We start from the raw sequence: 5,598 nt of genomic DNA on the forward strand, positions 1-5,598 counted from the left end.
GATGGTGATCTCATGCATTCATTTATGCATTCACTTATTCAAAAAGATTTAATGAGTGAGGATAAAAAGGAAGTGAAGATGAAAAGACAAGATTGAAAATCCCTGTTCTCAAGCTGCTCACTATATTTAGGCATAGCCCCACGAGTAAACAGACAATGATGATATCGTGGCCTAAGAGCTATGATAGGAATAAGCAAGTGGTGTTGAGAGTCCTAACCTAATGTTACCATTCAGTTCCCTGTGAAACAGACTCTAAGATGGAGATTTATGTGCGGAAGACTTGTTCTCATGATCAACACCTGTAGGAAGAAGTTAAAGAAGGTGAACCGGCCAGAAGAATAAGTTGGGCTGTGATGCAGTTGCAACAAAGTCCTCTGCCTTTCCAAGAGAGAACTATGGGGCTAGGATGGCCTGCAGCATTGTCCCAGTTGGGGCCATGGGACCAGCCTTTATACTTCTGTATACCTCTGTGACTAGTCATTGAGTATGGGCTGCCCTTAGGAAGGAAGGCATGACCTTAAGTAAGTGGCTCTTCAACCCAGGGTAATCTCCAAAATGAAATTTAGCAGAGATCTAAACTGCTACCAACACTCTGAGCAGTTAGAAGGATAAGTGTTTTAGTCCTGAGGAGGTAGAGGAATCCAAGCATCATGCCATCGCATCCACTTCACCCACCTTCAGGGAGGGTTTCCTGGACAAGGTGACCCTGGAGCTGAGTCCTAAAGGAGAAGCAGGAGTTATCCAGGGGAAGGGCACGTACAAAGACATGACAGCCTGAGGAGAGTGCATTCGGGGTGGTTTGTCACGCCTGTAGGAAGGAGTAACGCCTAAGGGAAAGCAGTAAGCGCTGAGGTTTAGATGCAGAGCGTGACGCTCTGTGCTAAGGAGTTTGGACTTCTTCCTGAAGGCAATGGGAAGACATTCAAAATTTTTATTCAGAGAGTGATATAATCAGATTTGCTTTGTAGAAAGATCATTCTGGCAACAGGTGGAGAATATATTAGATGAGGATGAAACTGCGGAAGGGAAGCAGACTCATTAGGACGCTGTGGCAGTGATCCAGAGAGAAGAATACTTGAATCGACAAGTAGCAGCAGCAGCGAGAATGGATATTCCAGGGATTTTCAGTGGGCAAAACTCAGAAAACTTTGACATCAATTAACTGTTATGGATAGGGAAAATTAAAAAGTCAGGAGTGACTCAGAGGGGACTTCCCTGGTGACGCAGTGGTTAAGAATCCGCCTGCCAATGCAGGGGACACAGGTTCGATCCCTGGTCCGGGAAGATCCCACATGCCGTGGAGCAACTAAGCCCCTGCGCCACAACTACTGAGCCTGTGCTCTAGAGCCCACAAGCCACAACTACTGAAGCCCACGCACCTAGAGCCCATGCTCCGCAACAAGAGCAGCCACCGCAATGAGAAGCCTATGCACCGCAACAAAGAGTAGCCCCCACTCGCCGCAACTAGAGAAAGCCCACACGCAGCAACAAAGACCCAACGCAGCCAAATTAATTAATTAATTAAAAAAAAATGACTCAGAGGATGGTTCCATCCATTTGTTTATATAAATCTGGAGGGAAATATGCTAAGTTCAGTTTTGAACATGTTGTCCATAGTGCGTTCATGTGGAGGTCTCCAGCTACAGGTGTTTGCCCTCCTTGGGAGCTCAGGAGAGAAATCTAGGTTGGAGATAGAGTCGGAATTCACAGGTGGATGGTAGTAGAAGCCATGGGAATGGGCAAGATCACCCAAGGAGAAAGCTCTAGAATGTACATAGACACAAAAGAAAAACAGTATCTAAAGTGGAGGGGAACCCACAAAGAAATGCTAGAAATGTATCAGGAGAGAGGGATGTCTTGGAAGTGAAAAGAGAGGAGAGTATTAAGAAGTGCCAAGTGCAGTTGATGCCACTGAAAAATAAAGATGATTTTCCAGAGGAGTAGATAGGGGATCACTGGTGACCTTGGCAAGGAACATTTCAGTGACGTGGAGAAGACAGGGTCGGAAAATAGAGAATAAAGGAAACAGGGCTGAACCTTGAAGACATTACACCAAGTGAATATCAGCCACCAAAGGACAAATACTGTATAATTCCCCTTAAATGAAGTACCCCGAGCTGTCAACCTCGGAGACAGCAAGTGCAATGGTGGTTGCCAGGGGCTCTTGGGGTGCGGGGGAGGAGGAATAGAAAGTTATTGTTTAGTGGGTATAGAGTTTTAGTTTGAGAAGATGGAAAAGTTCTGGAAACAGGTGGCAGTGGTGGCATAATAATGTGAATGTACTTAATGCCACGGAGCTGTACACTTGGAAATGGTTAAAATGGCAAGTTTTATGTTATGCATATTTTACTAAAAGGGAAAAAGAGAGATAATAAAGGAGTGAACGAGAGATGAGAAAATGGAGGGACTGAATATAGCCCTCTCTCAGGAAGCTTGAATGGGAAGAGAAAGAGAGAGAGACAGTGAGGGCTAAAAGGAGAGGGTAGGGTCCCGGGAGGGTGGGGGGCGGGTGCGTTTTTAGGAGAGAGCCAGTAGAGATATCAAAGGAACAGCAAAGAGAAGCAGTGCTGTGAGCTGAGCGACACAGAATGATGGTGAAATAGGGGCCTTGCAAGCTGCTGCTGACTCTCATTCTGGTGAACACTAAGGAAGGTTGAACGACATAACCAGAGAATGAATTTTGTCCCTACAGGATGGCGAAAGGTCTTGCTCTGCTCAGAAAATTTAGTAAGCCACTGATGCTCTCTTTAAGTTTAAAAAATCAACATCTAGTCTATTGTGACTGTCTATTTTTTGTAATTTATTTTTTATTGAAGTATAGTTGAATTACAGTGCTGTATTAATTACTGCTGTACAGCAAAGTTACTCAGTTATATATATGTGTGTATATATATATATACATTCTTTTTTATATTCTTTTCCATTATGGTTTATCACAGGATAGTGAATATAGTTCCCTGTGCTATACAGTAGGACCTTGTTGTGTATCCATTCTATGTACACCAGTTTGCATCTGCTAATCCCAAACTCTCAACCCAACCCTCTCCCACTCCCCTCCCCCTTGGCAACCACCAGTCTATTTTCTCTGTCCCTGATTCTGTTTCTGTTTCATAGATAGGTTCATTTGTGTCATATTTTAGATTCTGCATATAAGTGATATCATATGATATTTGTCTTTCTCTTTCTGACTTACTTCACTTAGAATGATAATCTCTAGTTGCATCCGTGTTGCTGCTCATTGTGACTCTCTTAAGCAGCTAATAGAGGCCACATGTCACTTCCAGATTAAATTGGTCGATTGCATAAAGTAGTGCGTCATATATGATGAACAGACACAATGATAATATTGTGATATGTTAAGTTTTTATTTTTCAATTACATGTTGGATAATGTTTTATTCGAGAAAGGGCAAAACATTTATAAATTTTGAAGCTCACTAAAATTTCAGGGAAGAGTATTGTCTACATTTCAAGAGTGTAGTCTAAAAGTTGCACTCTTAAACATTTCCCTATTTAATTAAATTTGCATTTACTATATGTTATTTTTATAGTATATTATTTAAAATACCTACAAGAAAAATATATTGAAGTCATGGGTTCCCTTGAGTCATAGGGGGAAAAATAGTTAAGTAAAAGAGCAAATTATTTTCTCCAGAGTGAAAAAGAGAGGGCTTCTGTTTAGAAGCACCACATTTAATTCACATACTTTTAGTTGGTCTAAGTGATCTCTGCAAATTATCACACACATCAGAAATAATGCTCAGACATTGCACTGTATTTGTTTCTGTCTAGACGTAAGAAGTTTATGAATTACAAAGATAGGAATCTTTAATATATCTATTCATGAATATACACATACGCTCACAAGTGCTTGTGGAAGATTTGGCTGTTGGCCATAATTATGTGAATTCACATCATTTCTTAGTTATATAAAGACACAGCACCAGGAAATCAAATATAAACAGAAATGCTCTCTCATTTCCAGTCCCCTGACTCGAATTGAGTCTTGAGCTTTCTGTGGCAGTTTTTAGATGCAATCTATATGAATATGTAGATGGTTTAAGAGCTTCCTTCTTTTGTACATGTGTATGATCTTGTCATTAAAAAATACCTTCAGGGTCATACTATGAGTCGGTAATAATGACACTAATATATAAATTTCTGTGTCTATTACACATATATATGTATAATTTTTAGGGGAAATCTATATGCATTATCTCAAAAGAGAATTAAATTTAAATCTTTGAGATGTAAGAAGTATGTCATAACTGTCACACAAGATATATAATACAAGTATGACACAAAGACAAGTATGTCTTACGAGCCACCAATGTCACACCACCTGTGTGTGCATGGGCATTAGGAAATTGAGGACACGCCACATTAAAAATGAAAGATGACATTGACCCCTGAGGTCTAGAACATGTGAACCAATTAAAAGTTGTAAGGAGAAAAAGGAAAGGAAATTAAAAGATTAGTCTTTTCTGAGAAGATGTCAAGCAGGTGGAGATAAGGTTCCCTTTCAACATTTTCCTTAATAAGCAAGAAATAGGTATGTCCTCTCTTTATACTTCTGCTAAAATGCTTCCTTTCCTTTAAACGGGAAGAAAACAGGACATAATGTTCTTTTAATGAGTCTACTATCTGAGCCTCTTCTAGGTGTGCAAAGTACCATTCTAGGCCAATTACTCAATTGTTGCTTTGATAAGGTCTGTTATACTGATTCACTATTTAAATGATTCCTTAGAAAATATAATGATAGTAAATGTTTTTAAAAGGAGAAATATATTCTCTTACATGGTTGAAATGCTGTTCTAATAATAGATGATGGACTCTTTAACTTACAGATTAATCAGTGTATATGCACTATATGAAGACCAAGGCTGGAAGAAAGAACTATCAGAGTATCTTTGGCATAAGAAATTTCATAAGTAAATCTCTCTGTGTTGTTATAAACTTGGATCATATTTCATAAAATTTCTGAAGTCCATCAGAAGAAAGACCTACTCAAAATCAGTTACTTTTTTTTTTTTTTTTTTTTTTTTTTTGCGGTACGCGGGCCTCTCACCGCTGTGGCCTGTCCCATTGCGGAGCACAGGCTCCGGCCGCGCAGGCTCAGCGGCCATGGCTCACGGGCCCAGCCGCTCCTCGGCATGTGGGATCTTCCCGGACCGGGGCACGAACCCGCGTCCCCTGCATCGGCAAGCGGACTCTCAACCACTGCGCCACCAGGGAAGCCCTCAGTTACTTTTTATTAATTACATGTTCTAAGTTTCTAAACGAGTGTGGGACCTACTTTTACAAACTCTCTGATGTTCTAAATATCATTAGGAATCAAAGTAAAAGTAAGATTTTCCTAAAAATATCTATATTAGACTATTACCCTCTCTGGTGTCCAAACATTTTGAAACAAAAATCAATGCAGGGCTTCCCTGGTGGCGCAGTGGTTGAGAGTCCGCCTGCCGATGCAGGGGACATGGGTTCGTGGCCCAGTCTGGAAAGATCCCACATGCCACAGAGTGGCTAGACCCATGAGCCATGGCCACTAAGCCTGAGCGTCCAGAGCCTGTGCTCCACAATGGGAGAGGCCACAACAGTG

Source organism: Hyperoodon ampullatus, assembly GCF_949752795.1.
Source record: "Hyperoodon ampullatus genome assembly, chromosome: 15".
Taxonomy (NCBI): Eukaryota; Metazoa; Chordata; class Mammalia; order Artiodactyla; family Ziphiidae; genus Hyperoodon; species Hyperoodon ampullatus.